General features: G+C 44.5%; 1 long non-coding RNA gene across 2 annotated transcripts; it reads right to left on the bottom strand.

Annotated features, from left to right (window-relative positions):
* Nucleotides 1-1,203: 1,203 nt before the first annotated feature.
* LOC103541547 (uncharacterized) lies at nt 1,204-9,932 on the bottom strand. Of its 2 annotated transcripts, none has more exons than XR_011524612.1 (3): nt 4,170-9,932; nt 3,871-4,018; nt 1,204-3,615 (listed from the first exon to the last, which is right to left on the bottom strand). It is a non-coding gene; the product is annotated as an uncharacterized lncRNA (long non-coding RNA). The 2 variants fall into 2 exon arrangements; XR_542492.2 differs by having other exon boundaries at nt 1,204-3,612.
* Between the last annotated feature and the right edge of the window lie 7,112 nt (nt 9,933-17,044).

Here is a 17,044-nt window from a genome sequence, read left to right as displayed (position 1 = left end):
TAAGTTGCAGAGACATCATTCCCTTTTACCCCTAAATACTTCAGCAATTTTTCCTAAGAACAAGGATGTTCTTTCATATAATAGTAGTGTAATTTTCAAATCCAGGAAGTTTAAAACTGAAGCAATTATCTATTCTTTAATCCATATACCAGCTTCTTGAATTGCCCAATAATGTCCTTTATAGCCATTTTCCCTGACCCAGGATCCAATCCAGGCTACACGTGGCATTCAGATGCCACAGCCCTGTAATGGGGCACATTCCCCAGTCTCTCTCCATTCTCCTAACTTGGACCCCTGTGTTTGGGCCTGCCTGCTTTCTCCCCCTCCCTGTGCACAGATCCTGTGCCTCTGAGGACAGAAGATGGACACACAGAAGAGGACAGGAGCAGGATGACAAGACCCTGACCCTGAAGACATCTAGCTGTTAGGTCATTCCTGACCACTCTGCCAAAGCAGAGGGGGAGGAGAAGAGGGGAAAGGGGCGGGAGGTCAGTTCTGTACCGGCTGCCCCAGGGCAGGCTGGTTCCTAGAGTGCCAGGAAAGAGGCGGACATGACTGTGCCCCAGAGACATCAGCAGCAACCACACAACTTAGCTCCCTTCAAACCAAGTGCTTTCATTCTAGTGGGGCTCCCAGAAGTGAGCCGGCCAATTTCCTTCTCATGAATAATTCAGCCTCCCAACCTCCTGCTCTGATCTTAAGGAGAGGCCATTTTTAGCTCAGCCTGAAACCACTGACTTTTCCATTTTCTCTCACACCTGGAAGAATACTCTGCAGCCATCACCACTCTGCCACCCCCACCCAACCCGCAACCCCCTCTCTCTTTTTTTCTCTTCCCTCCCACTCCTGCCACTGTTGCTGTTTTTCTCATCTTTCTTCTTCAAGACCAAAGCACTTGGATTCACCTCTAAAAAAATGCTTTTCCTGGCCTTGGAGTAGGCAGTAAAGATGGGGAGGGTCCATGGATGTGGAGCGATTATTCATATCTAGTTGCTAGTTACCATTACCAGTGTTTCATTTCATTCAAACTCAAGCACAATGGAGCAAAGTAGGTAATAAAGAGCACCCCTCAGGAGCCTCTAAATGGGGGAGACCTTACATATGCCCGGACACAGATTGCTAGGGAGGCAACCAAGCTCAGGCTTCGGGCGAGAACCTGGGAGGCGCTGGAGCAATGCATTAACACAGTCATGCTTCTGGAAATTTTTGTAAAGTAATGTTCTTTATATTTTTTTCTTAAAAAAGGCCACCTAGATTTTATCAGCTACCACCCTATAAAACTGGTATCAATTCCTGTATACACAGATAAGATACATGTGTGTATGTACATGATATATGTGTGTGTGTGCAATAGATGCATAGACATAGATAGCTGTAGCTGTAGTGTCCTCCAATGAGTTCTTTTAAAGACAATCAAAATTTAAATAAAAACGATTACTCTGACATTTCAGTTTGTTTTCAAACAGGGGGGCGAGGAACTATCAAGCCGACGAAAGAATGACTATTAAAAACTTGTTCTGAATCTTTTGAGCAAAATTCCAGACTGAAGGAAGTTTTTATCCTTTTCCCTTTTTTTTTTTTTTTAACATTACTGGATTCTTTCGTTTCTAATCCAAAAATCACTTCTCTGGCTTTCTCTTTACCAGACACAGTATAAACCCTCACAGTCAATGTGGTACAGAAATCTGCAGCTAAAATGCACAGCTTTTGGCTGAAGGAGCAGAGGACAGAGTAGAACTCAGCCAGCGCCTGGCTGAGAAATAGCGTGCACACAGCACTTGGTCGTGCTTCTCACAGCCTCTTCCAGAATGTTGCAGTCAGGGAATGATTACCATTTGGTCAGCTGTCTTCCTGTCTAAAATCATGTTCATCTTGTTCTTTTCTCCAATATGCAGCCTCATTCAAGAAAATAAAGCCCATTTTTCATCTTGCAAGTTATTCCATTTCAAATATTCTCTTACTAAATAAATTGATTGTGTGAATAAAGTTGTTTTTTCCAACATTTCCATAATAATTCAAAGACAAATCTTGCGTTGAATCTCCATACCTTTTCTTAGAAGAGTTTATGGAATATAAGCAAGATATTCTCATTGTTCCTCTTGATATAGAGTGCTTATGTTTACAAGCCAGGTAATAAAACCAGTGAGGGAGTGGGAACCCAGGCAAGAAAAAGACTCTGACGGGTTATGTTGAAAGGACCTTCCTTTCTGGGGTGCCCTAAAAGCCACTCCACTCCCCTCAAAAATCACAAAGCTTGGGCCAGTGTGGTGGCATAGTGCTTAAGTTCAGCATGCTCCACTTCAGCACCCCATAAGTCACAGGTTCAGATCCCGGGCACAGACATACACCATGCATCAAGCCAAGCTGTGGCAGCATCCCACATACAGAATAGAGGAAGATTGGCACAAATGTTAGCTGAGGGCCAATCTTCCTCACCAAAACATAAAAATAGAAATAAATCACAAAACTTGACATGACCCTAAGCCATTGCAGGGCCTTTCCAAAGTAGAACTGAACTCCATTCCGGTCCAGTTGCACACCCTCGGAGTTCAGGGACCAGTGATCTACGAGGTGACAACTAGGCATTTGGGTGGCTTCTGAGGAAGTTATCACTTACTTAACTTCTATAAAATGAGAAGCACAATCTGAAATATCAAAAGCAGCTACCATTTATGGAGCCAGGCTCTATGCTAAGTGCTTTTCATATATTCTCTCATCTAACCTTCAAATAAAACCTGGAGAACTATAATAAAAAAAAACCTCAGAATATAACAAGTATTGGCAAAGATGTAGAGAAACTGGAACCCTTGTGCACTGCTGGTGAGAACGTAAAATGGTGCAGTCACTATGGACAACAGTATAATAGTTTCTCAGAAAATTAAAAAAGAAATTACCATATGACCTAGGAATTCCACTCCTGAGTACACACCCAAAAGAAATGAAAGCAGCAATTTGATCAGATGTTTATACACTCGTGTTCACAGCAGCATCATTCACACTAGCCAAAATGTGGGAACAACCCAAGCGTCCAACAACAGATGCATGGATAAACAAAATGTGGTCTACACATACAAAGGAATATTATTCAGCCCTAAAAAGGAAGGAAATTCTGACACATGCTACACCATGGCTGAACCTTGAAGACATTATGCTGAGTGAAATTAGCCAGTCATAGAAAGACAAATACTGTATGATTACACTTATATGAGGTATCCAGAGTAGTCAAATTAACAGAGACAGAAAGTAGAATCATGGTTGCCAGGGGCTGGGGAGAGGGGAGAAGGGGGAATTGTTTAATGGGTACAGAGTTTCAGTTTTACAAGGTGAAAAGAGTTCTGGAGATGGGCAGTGGTGACAGTAGCACAACATTATAAATGTATTTAATACCATTAAGCAATACACTTAAAAGAGGGTAAGACAGTAAATTTATCGCATGTATATTTTACCACAATAAAAACAAAATCCCGTGAGTGAGTTGCTATCATTTTGCAGATGCAGCAACTGAGACACAAAGCTCGTGCTGCAAGTAAGAGGCAAAGCCAGACTCTCGCCAGGCAGGGGACTCTCAGGTCTGGGATTAACTGCCACCATGTACCATCCACCATGGACCACCTACTTGATTAAAAAAAAAGAAGAAGAAGAAGAAAAGAATATAAAAACAATAAATATGTAAAATAATAAATAAAAATGTCCACCCTTGCTCTGGGCACTTAGGGACCCCCAGGGGCCTAAAAGAGTTGACACGGCCCTCCCAGGGTAGCTAGTTACAATCAGAGCCCAATCCTCTACCCCAAATCAGTTGCAATGTCACCACAAATTAGTAGTTGTTTTACTCTATAATATGAAATGAAATTTGAACACACAACTTACAAAACCAGAGTAAATTCTAATAATTCTTCAACATTCCCTGATTTTCCAGACTTCAGTGAGGAGACAGCTGCCACACCTGTCATTCCCAACTTGGTCTTTCCATCCAACACATCCCCACCAGCCCCCTCCTGTAGTCATGAAAGGTGTCCTGAGGGCAAACAACCAAAGGGAAACAGAATCGTCAGAAAGCAACATAAAACAACTGTTCTCATCCCTGGTGACACAGAGTCATCACAAGGCTGTTTTCACCTTGATCCTCTTCAGCAGGTCAAGGGCACTTGATGGCTTAATCTACGTACCTCGATTGAGCAACGATCCACATCCGTCCTGGTGGTGGCAGTAGCTGAGACCCCTGCCATCCATTCACCACACAACAGCCATGCTTCTGTATTTTCAGGTCCTGGATACAAGCTTCACTGGCTCTGCACTTCTAGAAGAGGAAGGGGCTGGGGAGCCCCACGTCCATGAAGACAATCCACCACCCAGGGTCACGGAACACCGCAGCTAACTTAAACTGTGGTATTTAAAACCAAAGGAAAGGCGGAAGTAGCCAAGTAGAGAATGCTGAAAAATAAACATTACAAAACCTCCAAAACCAGAAGCCCGGAGGCATATTTTCTTTGGGGATAAGCCAGCTGTTTGTTCTTCCTTTGGAGGGTGTAATGTTTATTTAACTGGAAAAGAGAGCTTGACTTACTTGTGTATGCGTGTGTGCATATGCACGTGGAAAGGGGGAAGGATGGGGGCCTCTATGGCTAGTCTGAACGTCTGCTCTCAGTGCCAGACACGCCGGCACTGTAAGGTCAATGACAAATGAGCATGATCTGTGTTTCTAGAAAAGAAAAGAAGGAAGGGTATCAATAACCATTATTAAATGCCTACTCTGACTGGGCAGATGTAGGCCAATGACTTTACATTTTATGCAACAACCCAGAGTTAGAAATGCATTTTATTGTAGCCCAGCACACACACACACACACACAGAGACACATTTACATGTATATGTCATAAAAACAATGCTTGCCCTTACTACATTTGAGGTATTCTGATATTTTCTATCCTATTTTTATATATTTAACTTTTAATTGAGGTCTAACATACCATAATAAACTGCACAAATCTCAAATGGACAGCTTGGTGGATTTTTTTAGGGCTCGCTAATCTTTTTTTATATGTAGTTTTATTGAGATATGATTTACATACCACAAAATTCACCCATTTAAGGTTAATCTCCATAGTATATAAGGAACTCACACAACTGAACATCAGAAAAACAAATAGCCCAATCAAAAAATGAGCAAAGGATATGAACAGACATTTTTCCAAAGATATACAGATGGCCTATAAACACATGAAAAGATGTTCAACATTACTAATCATCAGGGAAATGCAAATCAAAACTACGCTAAGATACCACCTTATGCCTGTTAAAATGGTTATAATAACTAAGACTAAAAACAATAAATGTTGGAGAGGGTGTGGAGAAAAGGGAATCCTCATACACTGCTGGTGGGAATGCAAACTGGCACAGCCACTATGGAAAACAATATGGAGATTCCTCAAAAAACTGAAAATAGAAATACCATATGACCCAGCTATCCCACTACTGGGTATCTACCCAAACAATTTGAAATGAACAGTCCAAAGAAACATATGCACCCCTATGTTCATTGCAGCACTATTCACATTAGCCAAGACATGGAAACTACCCAAGTGCCCATCGACTGACGACTGGATAAAGAAGATGTGTCAATGGAATACTACTCAGCCAGAAAAAAGACAAATTCATCCCATTTGCAACAACACGGAAGGACCTGGAGGGAATTATGCCAAGCAAAATCAGCCATCTGAGAAAGACAAACATCAGATGATTTCACTCATATGTGGAATATAAACAAGCACATGGACAAAGAAAACAGTTCAGTGGCTACCAGGGGAAAGGGGGTTGGAGGTGGGCACAGGGGGTGAAGGGGAGTACCTGTGTGGTGACAGACAAGAAATAATGTACAACAGAAATTTCACAATGACATAAACTATTATGAACTCAAATTTAAAAATTTTTAAAAATAAAAAAATAATTTAAAAAGTCACAATGAAAAAAATTTCACCCATTTAAAGCATATGATTCAATGGTTTTTAGTATATTTCCAGAGTTGTGCAAACACCGCCATAATCTACTTTGGGAACTTTTAGAATTCTAGGATTTTCATCAGCCCAAAAAGAAATCTTGTACTCAATATTTATTCTACTTTATTTCTTTTTTTTAATGCTGATCACAACTCACCAAATTTATTTCATTAGTGGGTCGCAATACAGATGATAAAACCAGTGTCAGAAGTTTTACTAAAATATCTCTTTTACAGCTCACAAGAGGACTGAAAGACACACCTGAGTCCCAGGGTAACCGAGGGGCAGGACACCACAACAATGCTAAGCTTCAGCACTCAGCAGTGACAGAACTAGAAGTCAAAGCCAGTCCGGCAGGCTCCCCTCTGAGCTCTTCCCATTACGTTGTGACAGCGAGAGCCACTGTTGTCCCCTGAAGGTGAAGGCTGGTCAGGAGGACAAGCTGGCCCCACAGAGAGCCCCCATTGCAGGGAGATGCTGGTGGCTTGGTCAGCAGGGTGACTCATTGCACAAAACAGATCACAATCAGAATTGTGGTCAGATAGGCTGAATTCAAACCTCACTAATGCAGAGCTCAGCGATGACATTCATAACTTGGGTGGGGCTGGCGTGACACTCACCATGGCAGGATTTAGGAGATGAGTTTGAGAAGCAAACTAATAACATAAAAAAGCCATCAGGGATACTGCTGTCTCAAATTCTTTAAACATGAAGCAAATGACCATGTTTCAGAAGCTGCAGACTATAAAAAGCATACCTATTTTTATAGCATTAATCTATTGTTATCAGTAAAACTTAGAGCAATTTCAATGACACTCATTGAAAAATCCTACAGCACAATTGTTGTACAGCATGTTGTGATTAAGTACAGATGAAAAGTGCCTATCTTCTCTCACAGCCCAACTCCTCAACCAGTGGCGGGGAGCGGATATGTATGTGTTTGTGTGCATGTGTGTGTGCATGTTTGTATGAGTGTGTAGTGTGAGTTTCTGTATATGTGTGTTTGTATGTGTATGTATGTTTGTGTGTGTGTGTGTGTGTGTGTGTTAGGGGAAAAGGGAGTGCTTAATCGTCACCTCTATCTTGGATGATCTAGAAGCTGGGGATATGAAGCAACAGGCAGACATCCCATCTCAAGATACCACAAATTATGTGAACACAGATGCCACATACTAGCCCACCGGCTGCAGAGGTGCTCAGGCAAACGCTGGACAAATGGAAAACCCAGAGGGCCTGCCTTCTGGATCTCTGACAAACTGAGCCACCCTGAGGCGATTTGATCCCTGAGGCATCAAGGCTGAGGGCTGAGGGGAAAAAAGTAGGATGCAGGGGATAGAGAAGGTGCTGGCCAGCCTTCCACTGTAAATAAACATCGTGCCATTTAACAAGCACCTGCCTCTTGGTCTGACGGGTAGTAGAGGAGAGTGAAGGTCACTACAGGGAGGAAAGTGTGTTTAAAAAGAGTTTTCCCTCCAGTCTAGCCCTATCCTGTGTCTAGACACCTTCGAGTAACTAAACCAGGTCCCCTTTCCGGATCCCAGTTTCCTGTTCTGTAAGTGGAATTTACTCATCCATCCAACAAGCATTCCTTAGACACCTTGTAAGTGCCACCAACTGGAATAGAAAGCAAGAGCTCTTTCAGTTTCCCCTAGAAATTCTCTATTGGTCTGAAGTCTAGGGGAGCAGCTAAGATGTTTATACACCAACAATACCAGCTTGGATGCTGGGGAAGAATCAAGTCCAATCAATGCCTAAGAGCTGCGCCTATGACCCTGCAAACCCTACTCCCAGCCTGAACACATCTGCGCCTCAGGCTCAGATAAGCTTGCCTGTGCGCCACCTGCCAATCAAACCCAGGGGCCAGGGTCTCCAGAGAAGAGCAGGAATGCAATTGGTGCAGAGCCATGAAGGCAGCGTGTGACCAGAGCAGGGCTGGCCCCTCGCCGTCGTTGAATTTAGCTTCATCACACGCTTGCTCTAGGATGGGCTTGACATCTGTTTCATGGCCTCCTCCGTGGCCATGAGGGTTCCTGCTACAGGATGCAGCACAGGGTTAAAGGGCACAGCCCCATCCCATAAAAGAAAACAGAGCTGGTCTTGGGAAGGGCTGGACCTCCCCTCCCCAGAGCACGGGATGCTGACACTGACAAGCAGTACAGGGCAGGGGGGCACCCAGAGTCCTTAGTACCCTCAGATCCAGGTGCTTTTGCTGCCAGATCTCCCCAGGATACGGGTTCCTTTGAACTTTCAAAGGTATGGAAGAAAGCCTGGCTTTTTATGAGTTCTGCTGCAGGCAGAGGAAGTGACTGCTGAAAATGCAGCCAATTAGAGGGAAAGGTCCACAAGCTGCTCTCCAGCAGGGCTTGCTGCAGCCTGCCCCAGGTGGGGGTGCCGAGGTTCCAGTGCCTACTCCTGGGGGCCAGGGGCGGTGGAGAAGGGGCTTCTGGACAGAGGCAGGAAGCCATTCCAAGTGTCCTCTTTTGGCATGAGTCCTCCTTTGGCCTTCTCACTACTAAACTCTGGAAGACAGTGGCTTGGCCTGGCTCCCTTATTCATTGGCCTGGCTCCCCCATCAATTCTAGTGGTGGGAGGAGATGGCACGGTTATTTCTTCTTGAGCAGGATTGTGTTCCCTGGTGCCCCTGTCATAGCCTGGAGCCATACAGCTCTCTGGCAGGGATCTCACCTGAGATTAAAGCCTTATGTGCCACGTCTGTGAAGGAGCCAACCCTCCCTGGGACCGAGAGGTTTCCTGGGACTTGGGACTTTCAAGACTAAACCAGGACAAGTTGGTCACTCTACCCACAGGCCCTTTTGCCTCCACTAAGAGACCCAAGGTCTCAATGGGAACAAACTAAACACACCGCTATGGACAGAAGATATCAAGACCAGCCCTCCAGTTGCAGGATGGACCCAGCCTCTTGTAAGTTCCGGAGGATAGGAGGCATGGAGACTTCCAGACCCTGCCCAAAGCAAACCAGTGGCATCAACCCAGACCTGAGCAGGTCCTTGAGTCAAGCTGAGCCTGGACACTACTCCTGACCCTCTCTGACCCAGCTGGGGCTGCACCCCGCAGTCCCCAACCCATCGCCGCCAGGAACCCAGGCCCCTAGTGCAGCCCTGCTCACAGCCACCTGGCTGCCCAGGTGTGGTGAGGACAGACACCACCCAGGGTGATGTCCACACAGCATTTCCAGCTCTGTGCATTAAGCCATAAGGAACTCTCTTCTGGGGTTTTATTCTTGCTGACATCCCATATCTCTGGCGGTGTGGAGTGGGGGTGGGTTTGCTGAGAGGCTTGTGGTTAACTTTGCCTTCCAAGGGACCAAGAGCCCAGGTGAAGTATATATAATGCATCTGAAAAGTGAAGGGAAAGCAGGCAAGTGTTCACAGTGGCCTTCTTCTTAACTCTCTGGTTTCTCATCTCCTCCTCTAGCTATCCTGGCCTGTGGGGTTAGGCAGTCCCAGGCCTCAGATACAGGCAGTGAAGGGGAGGGAGGGAAAGCAGAGCCCCAGGGAGAGGAAAAGGAAGTGGATGGGCAAGCAGAGAGAAAAGGCAGGTGTGAACTGTTGGGGTGCCCTGAAATTGCCTCAGTGGCTCCCAAGTCATAAGACTCAGCATTTCCTAAATGCCTCCATGGCTGAAATCTCTGTTAACCACACAGTGACCCTTTCAACATCCCCATGAGGGTGAATTGGGTTATCCCCATTTTTACACACAAAGAAACCATGCCTAAGGGAGGTTAAGCCAGTTGCTCAAGGCAGCACCACTGAGTCTCATCACAGCTTCGTATGACTGCAAAGCTCTCAGCAGCTCTAATAGACAGCTTTCTCTCTCCTAAACGTCTATCTGCATAAGCACACAGAGAATCTCCCTGCCAAGGGAGTTTCCTATCTTTCCAACAGAAAGATCTATAGGTACTGTCAGAACTCAGAGAGAAGCACTTGCCTGGCCTGAGAGCTTGGAAACAGCCGCTTGGCTCCCTCTGCTGGCTCTTCTGAGCCCACATTAAATCACGTTGGGATGGCAACATGGACATAACAATGATGCTTCACAAAGAAACAAGAAAACGGCAGCCATACTGGAGATGGTTCTGTGTTTGGAATATATCATTCGGGAGGCGTAAGAAGGGAGAGGGGAACAGTTCCAAGCAGCTGGTTTCCTGAAGGAATGCTGAGAGAATTGTTCCCAAAATGCAAGTCATCTTTCAGACTGAAAAGTCTCAAAGGCAGGCAGATTGAGTTCACACTGTCTGAATTCAAAACACAAAGAAAAGACAAAATGAGATCTGATCCTTGACTAAAAACAAACAAAAAAAATAAAAACCACACACAGATATACAGAAAATGTTAACGAAAACAATATTTGAGCACTTACTATAAGCCCTGTTCTAAGAGCTTTACCTATATTATCTCATTTAATCTTCACAGCAATCCTATGAGATAATACTATTATTAATTAATTTATTAGATGTGGAAAATGGGATACAGAGATGTAAAGTAAATTGTCCAAGACCACACAGCCAGAAAGTGGCAGAGCTGGGATAGACACAGTAAGCAAAAGGCCTGTGGGAGACGGACTACATGCTGAGGGAACAAATAATTCTGCCCTCCCATCTGTGTGCACTGAGTGTTTCCAGGAGTGACAAGCTGCTTGGTCTGTCTACTGCTCCTTCCTTATTCTGATTCCCCTGGAAACCAAAACCAACCAACCAACCAACAAAGCTTTAGGGTGAAGGTGGTTACCATCTCAAATTCTTGCTCCAGTGGGGACCCAGGTTCTGTGTTTGGAGGGATCTGACTTTGACAGTGGTGGCGATGAGAGAGTCTTTAATGAAACAAACTGTCGTGTTGGAGGAACACAATGGAGCTCTCTCTGAACAGTGGACAAAAATGGTTTGGAACCATTTGTTCCAGGTAAAGGAACAAGCCCTCCCAGAAGTAGACTTTCTGCCCCGGCCCCATGAAAACATTATGTCCCTCCATGCGTGCGCGAGCAGCCCGCAGAGACAAAGGGGTGGGCTAAGGAACCTTGGGCTTGGGGCAACATCACTGTAATAAGTCTCCTCTCATGGTTGGGAAAAGGCATTTGGCACTTCAAGGGAGAGAAGAAAGCCAATTGGCCAAGGTACAGAGACCTCTGAACCTGAGTCCTCAGATCCTAAGAGTCACTCGGAGGTCACATACCCCACTCTGTTCCGTCCTCAGAGATAAGGCTGTGCTTACTTGCCTAGCAGAAGCAGTAAAGGAGTTCAGGGGTAAAGTTTACCCCAACTGACCTTGGCCCTTCCACAAAATGTAAAGCCTGCTGGAGCACAGAACTGAAGAGAATAAAGAGAAATAACCACGTGACTCCTGGTTACGGTGGGATGTTCTTGTCTTATAGAAGGACACTAAAGACTCTTTGAATCCCAGATTTCTACCCTAGCTACAGGGAGGAGTTGATGAACTGGGATGGAGGTGAGAGGGTGGCCACAGGGAACAAGTTTAAACCTTAAAACTAGACACCCTGAGGATCTTGGCAGGGTGTTAGCCCTTCATTTGCCTTCAGATGAGGGACTTACAGCCGACCTTCTGACAGTGTCCCCCAGGATTATGCAAGGACACAGCCAAGCTTTTGGCAGTATGCTGGGGCACAGATGTGCCAGGGAACTTCTGTTAACAAAGCACAAAGAAGAGAAGGAAAGAACAAACCATTTTTGTCCACTGTTCAGAGAGAGCTCCATTGTGTTCCTCCAACACGACAGTTTGTTTCATTAAAGACTCTCTCATCGCCACCACTGTCAAAGTCAGATCCCTCCAAACACAGAACCTGGGTCCCCACTGGAGCAAGAATTTGAGGCTCTGTGTCAGGAGGCAAAGCCGACAGCTCCAGCGGAAGCCCAACTGCTCAGATCTACAAGCTCAGGAGCCAGCAGGCCACCTTGGCCACATCCCGCCCACTCAAGGAGTCCTTTCTTTCCACTTGTCTGAGCAGAGTGGGAAGGAGGCCTCCAGAAACCAGCTGGAAGGGAGTTTGCTGGGGCTCTGCTGTCACTGATTGATGGAGGCCTTTCAGGGTCAGAATGACACCATCCACCCTCAACCTACCTCCTACTAATTTATGTTCTCGAAGCTTTAAATCATGGTGACAGCCCTGCAGGCACTTCAACCCATCAGGGCTTCCAGGGCCCTGCAGGCTGGAGCACCAGCTATGCTGCCCTCGCAGTGGGCTCTGACAGGACCACACCCTGACCTGCTCCGAACCACACTCCCAGCTCCTGCAGCTCCCAGATGACCAGCAGAGCCGTGATTTTCCTTTCACTGACTTAGAAGCTCCCTCAACTGAAAAATATTATGGAAGTTAGAAGAAAATGATTGACATTATGACTCATCCTTACCTCGTATTATTACTAAGCTTCAGAGCAAACACCTGCTACTGTCAACAGAATAAATGCTAAATCACTAAGATACGGAAGTTCTTTTTTTAAACAAATTCTACACTGCCACTTAAATCTTGCCGGGCTAGAGGAATTGTCTGAGTGCCCAAGGCATCTGAGTGCTCATTATTTCCACTCCGCCTTTAAATGCTAGACCAAAACTTTGAAGTCTACTGCCTCCTGCAAAGAAAAGAAATAAAAACCACAGCACACTAGGTCTTATTATTTGTGAGGGCACCACGGTAGCTCACTCTCCATATGGTAGCCATAGTCAAGAGCACAAAACACAAAGCAGGCAGAAGCAGAAATCAGGCAGGCAATGAAAACCAGGCTGGCTAGACATTGGAGAAAGGCTTTCAGAAGCAATGTGACTAGGAAAAGAGAAACTTGCGGATGATTTCTTCTCTGAGATCAGAGCTGTGATCCACAGCTGAAGTTAAGGGGAGCCACACAATTTTCAGAGAGCCAGTAAGCATATATCATGCTCCCACTAAATGCCTGTCATTATGTTTGGAATCAGAGGTCATCTTGGAGTTTATATAGGCTTTTCTAGAAAAAGAAATCCACTCTTATCAGTCTAAATCACCAGATTGCCTACGTGGCCTCTGCTATCCTGCTTCTCATGTTTCTGACACAGGGAGACCAGAAATGGGATCCACTGTGATCACTGATTCAACTGAAGGGAGAAACTCCGGAGCCTGGCATCACGGATGAGACGCCCCCTACTCACTTTACATACACGAGGCTGTCACACCACTGTTTCCTCCAAAACTCCAAACAGGAAGCAAGGGTGTGACTTTCTTCCCAGGGCACAGTGGGCGCCCACACTGCCCGTGAGCACACTGCACAAGGAGCTCCGTCCTAGGGACTGTAGCACTTGCTTGCCCCATAGAGTTTAATGCCGAGTTTTATTCTAATATGATCAAAGCAGTAGTTGTGGGGTCCCATTGTAAAAAAAGGGGTCTGATTAGCACTATCTGAATTTATATTCCAGCTGGGGAAAAATACATCTGAATCATTGACAACTCCAAAATTCTAATGAGTCCATGAGCTATGGGAATTAGTAAGAGATGTGTCATACCAAGAATAATTAAATGACCAATTGCAAGTGGCTGGGGCTTTAGAAAAAGCAGAGGTCAGAGTGAGCAGGACTGAGCGTGGCCTTCTCACTGCAGTGAATGGGCTGACTTTGGACAGGAAAAGGAAAAGGAAAAAGAAAAGGCACCACTGTCAGGGGACACTAGGAGAAAGAAGTGGCACTATGAAGTGGAAATGGAACTAATGGGTTCCAGAGGACATCTGATTAACCCAGCAGGCAAGGAAAGTTTGCTTGAGGGAAAGATAGAAGATGAGGTAATCAATAATATCAGGGTCTTTGGAGATCTATGAGGGAAAAATCAAGATACTGAAATAGCTATTTTACCAAAATTAATCTGATATCAGAGTATAGACCAGATAGGAGTAAAGAAAAAAGAAGGCAGAGAAAGCTTCTAGGAAGCCTCTAATGTCACCAAAACCAGCCCTGAGGAACTGGACGCAGGAAGCAGTGGTCAACGAAAAAGGCTCCAACATCAGACAAGGCAAGATTCAGTGTCTGGGTGGCTGTAGAAGACAGAAGCAGGAGTGGAAATGATGTGGAGATTTTGAGCCTCTGTGTTTCATGATTAATGGATACTTCCCTCACTGCCCCCACTGTTGCATCCAAATTCTGCCCTGCAAGTGGACTAAGCTCTGAGGCAAAGCTTGGGGTAAACTGGACCTCTCTGGTGGCTGTTTTCATTAGGATAAATTTCAAGTATTCTAAGGGAGAACCAAAATAATCAGGATGTAAACAAAGCAGACATTGATTTCTCTCTCCCATAGTCATCCAAGCATGTGAAAGCCCAAGGCTAATATGACAGCTCATGTGTCTAAGACCAGGCTCCTCTTTTCCAGTTGCTCTGCCATCCCTGTGGTATCGTCCTTGTTGGTATTCTCCAAACTGACTGGCTCCACCCTCAACATGGTCTAAGCAGCAGGGTGGAGGAAAAGGTAGAAAGAGATCACAGCCCTTCCCTTTAAGGATATCACATAGAAGTTGCATCTAATAATTTCGCTCACAGACCTTTGGCCAGGACTTAGTACTGCATGTTGCCACACCAGGGACAAAAGAATCTAGGAAATAGAGTCTTGATCCTGCGCAGCCCAGATGAAAACCCTATTACTATGAAAGAAGAAAGGAATGGATAGTGGGGGGGGGGGGGTGCATTTACTGTTCCTGAAGCACTCCACCTAAAGCAATAAATGACACCTTTTTTGAATAGTGTGGAAAGAATGGCCCAAGAAAATGATGGTACCTCAACAGAAATAAGAAGAGTGAGGAGGGGAGCTGGCAATTGAAGTGAGAAGACTAATTCATTTTGGAATATTTTAATGAGCCTCCCAAGGGGCATTGGCTTGAGGCCATTTAGAGACCTGGCACTGTAGCCAGGGGAGAGGACAGACTTGGAAACCCAGGTGACACTCATGAAGGCAAAGCCCAGGAATGCCCTCCAATGGGGCTGAGAGGATAGAGGATGTGCCTACCTGGGACTATCCAACAGGCTTCAGTCACAGTGCTGTAGGTTCCTAGACTATCTCCAAAAGTACTCTGTAAATCCTCCTCTCCATTAGCATTCCTTGTTCCAAACGGAACTAGTGTTTTTTCCCCTGGGAGGAAAAGTGTTTATTTTTCCCACTGAGTCTATATTTAAACCCTCGATGGACAATGACTTCTCCTTACTAAGCAAGCTGGTACCTTCTTGATGCCAGTCCCTTTTAGCTTCTGTGTGCAAATTGCAGGGAGGGAGAGGGGCAAAGACAAGAAGGGAAGAGTTGACAATTTCCAAGTCACCTACTACAGCACAAGCTGCCTCTAATTTGGCAATTGTTAGCATTTTTGAGCATCCTGAATTTTTCATTTCCCGTTGTTCAGCCATCCATTTTTAAAATGTTTGCATCAATAAGTATGCTCAGAGGCCAAGTGGACTGGGCACCAGCACCTTCACCTCAAGGAAGAGCTGGATCTCTGGCCATTGGGAATGAAGTTGGCTCCAGAACATAAAGTGGTCCCCCATTCCAGGCTGCTTGGCAAAGTTCTAGCCGAACTGAGGAGCCAGCAGCCCGCCCCTATAGTAGATAGATGTAAATGTCAAGTGCCAAAGGGATGTGCACAAAATGAGGCAAAGAAAAAGACAATATTCCAAACCATAAATCTGTGGAAGGCTCTCAAAATCCCAACTGCAAGAGTACTATATTGATTGGTGACATTCTGAGCATCACAAGATAAAGTTTTATATTGGATTATTCCTGTCCTGGAGCAAGATCAGAAATGTCATATAGGATGTTTAGATTCACCTGGGGCACAGGGTAAACCAATAGTAAAATGAAGTCACAGTGATGCTTAGCAGTTTGGGCTTCTTGCCAACCAGTTAGGTACAGTTAGCAGATAAGTAAGGTAATGCCCATTTTTAATAGTTTTGTGAACTAACGAGGCAAAAGTAATAAAGAGGCACCTGATGTCTTTGCTTCCAGCGCAGAAGGAAACTAATACTTACCAAGCATATATTACACATTAGACACTTTATATATGCTATCTCATTTATCACCACAACAATCCTGAGAAACGCATTTTGTTATTCTTACTCTGCAGATGGGGACCCTGAAGCTCTGAGGGTTAAGTCAGTCACCCAAGGTCACACAGCTAGTAAGTTGTGTGGCCAGGATATGAGCCAGGGTCAATCTTTACATGTAACTCACTTCTGAAGAAAAGAGGTTTAAGAAGAATCCATGCTGAATTTGTTTCAGCTTAATATTTACGCCAAGTCATCTTAATAAAACAGCATAAGACAAAACTTAGGAGTGAGGTGTTGGATACCATCTCCTAGGTTGAATAGGAAGTGGTAACAACACACTGTCAAAAAGAAACATGCAACGTAGACATGAGGAGGAACTATTTGTACATAGCACATAAAAGGGTGAAAATGATTGTAAAGGAAATAAACCCAGAATTTTTTCTTAGAAAGTATTACATAAAATCTTGAAAGAAGGGTGTGCCTGTAAAATGTAATATCTACAGAGTAGAAAGATAAAAAGATCTATTTTAAAATTAAACTAAATGAAAAGGGGAAAAGTAAAAATATAATATTATATGTGGCATCAAATTAGCATAGTAAAAGAAATACGAAACCTACCAGAATGACTAAAATTAGAGGACTAAAAATGCCAAATTCATTGAAGATTTAAAGCACCTGGAACTCTCATATACTGCTTGGTTGGAGTGTAAATTGAGCTTTCTTGAAAAAATTTTTGTTTAACGTTATCTACTCAAGCTGGACATACACCTACACTCTGATCCAATAATTCCACTCCTAGGTAAACACCCAAGACAAAATAAATGCACGTGTCTACCGAATACCTGAGCATTCATAGTAAGTTTGTTTATAATAGCTAGAAACTGCGAACAACCCAAATGTCTCTTCACAGTGGATGGATATTTCCGATCTCTTGCCTTTAAGGCCATCCATGATTTCCCATTCTTTTACCGATCCAATTGTATTCTCCATTCCTATTACAGAAAAACCTACAGTTCCAAACAGGCGAGGTACCTCA

Source organism: Equus przewalskii, chromosome 1 (assembly GCF_037783145.1).
Source record: "Equus przewalskii isolate Varuska chromosome 1, EquPr2, whole genome shotgun sequence".
NCBI classification, from domain to species: domain Eukaryota; kingdom Metazoa; phylum Chordata; class Mammalia; order Perissodactyla; family Equidae; genus Equus; species Equus przewalskii.
The sequence above is the reverse complement of the archived record's forward strand: the minus strand, read 5'-3'. Positions and strand labels throughout refer to the sequence as shown.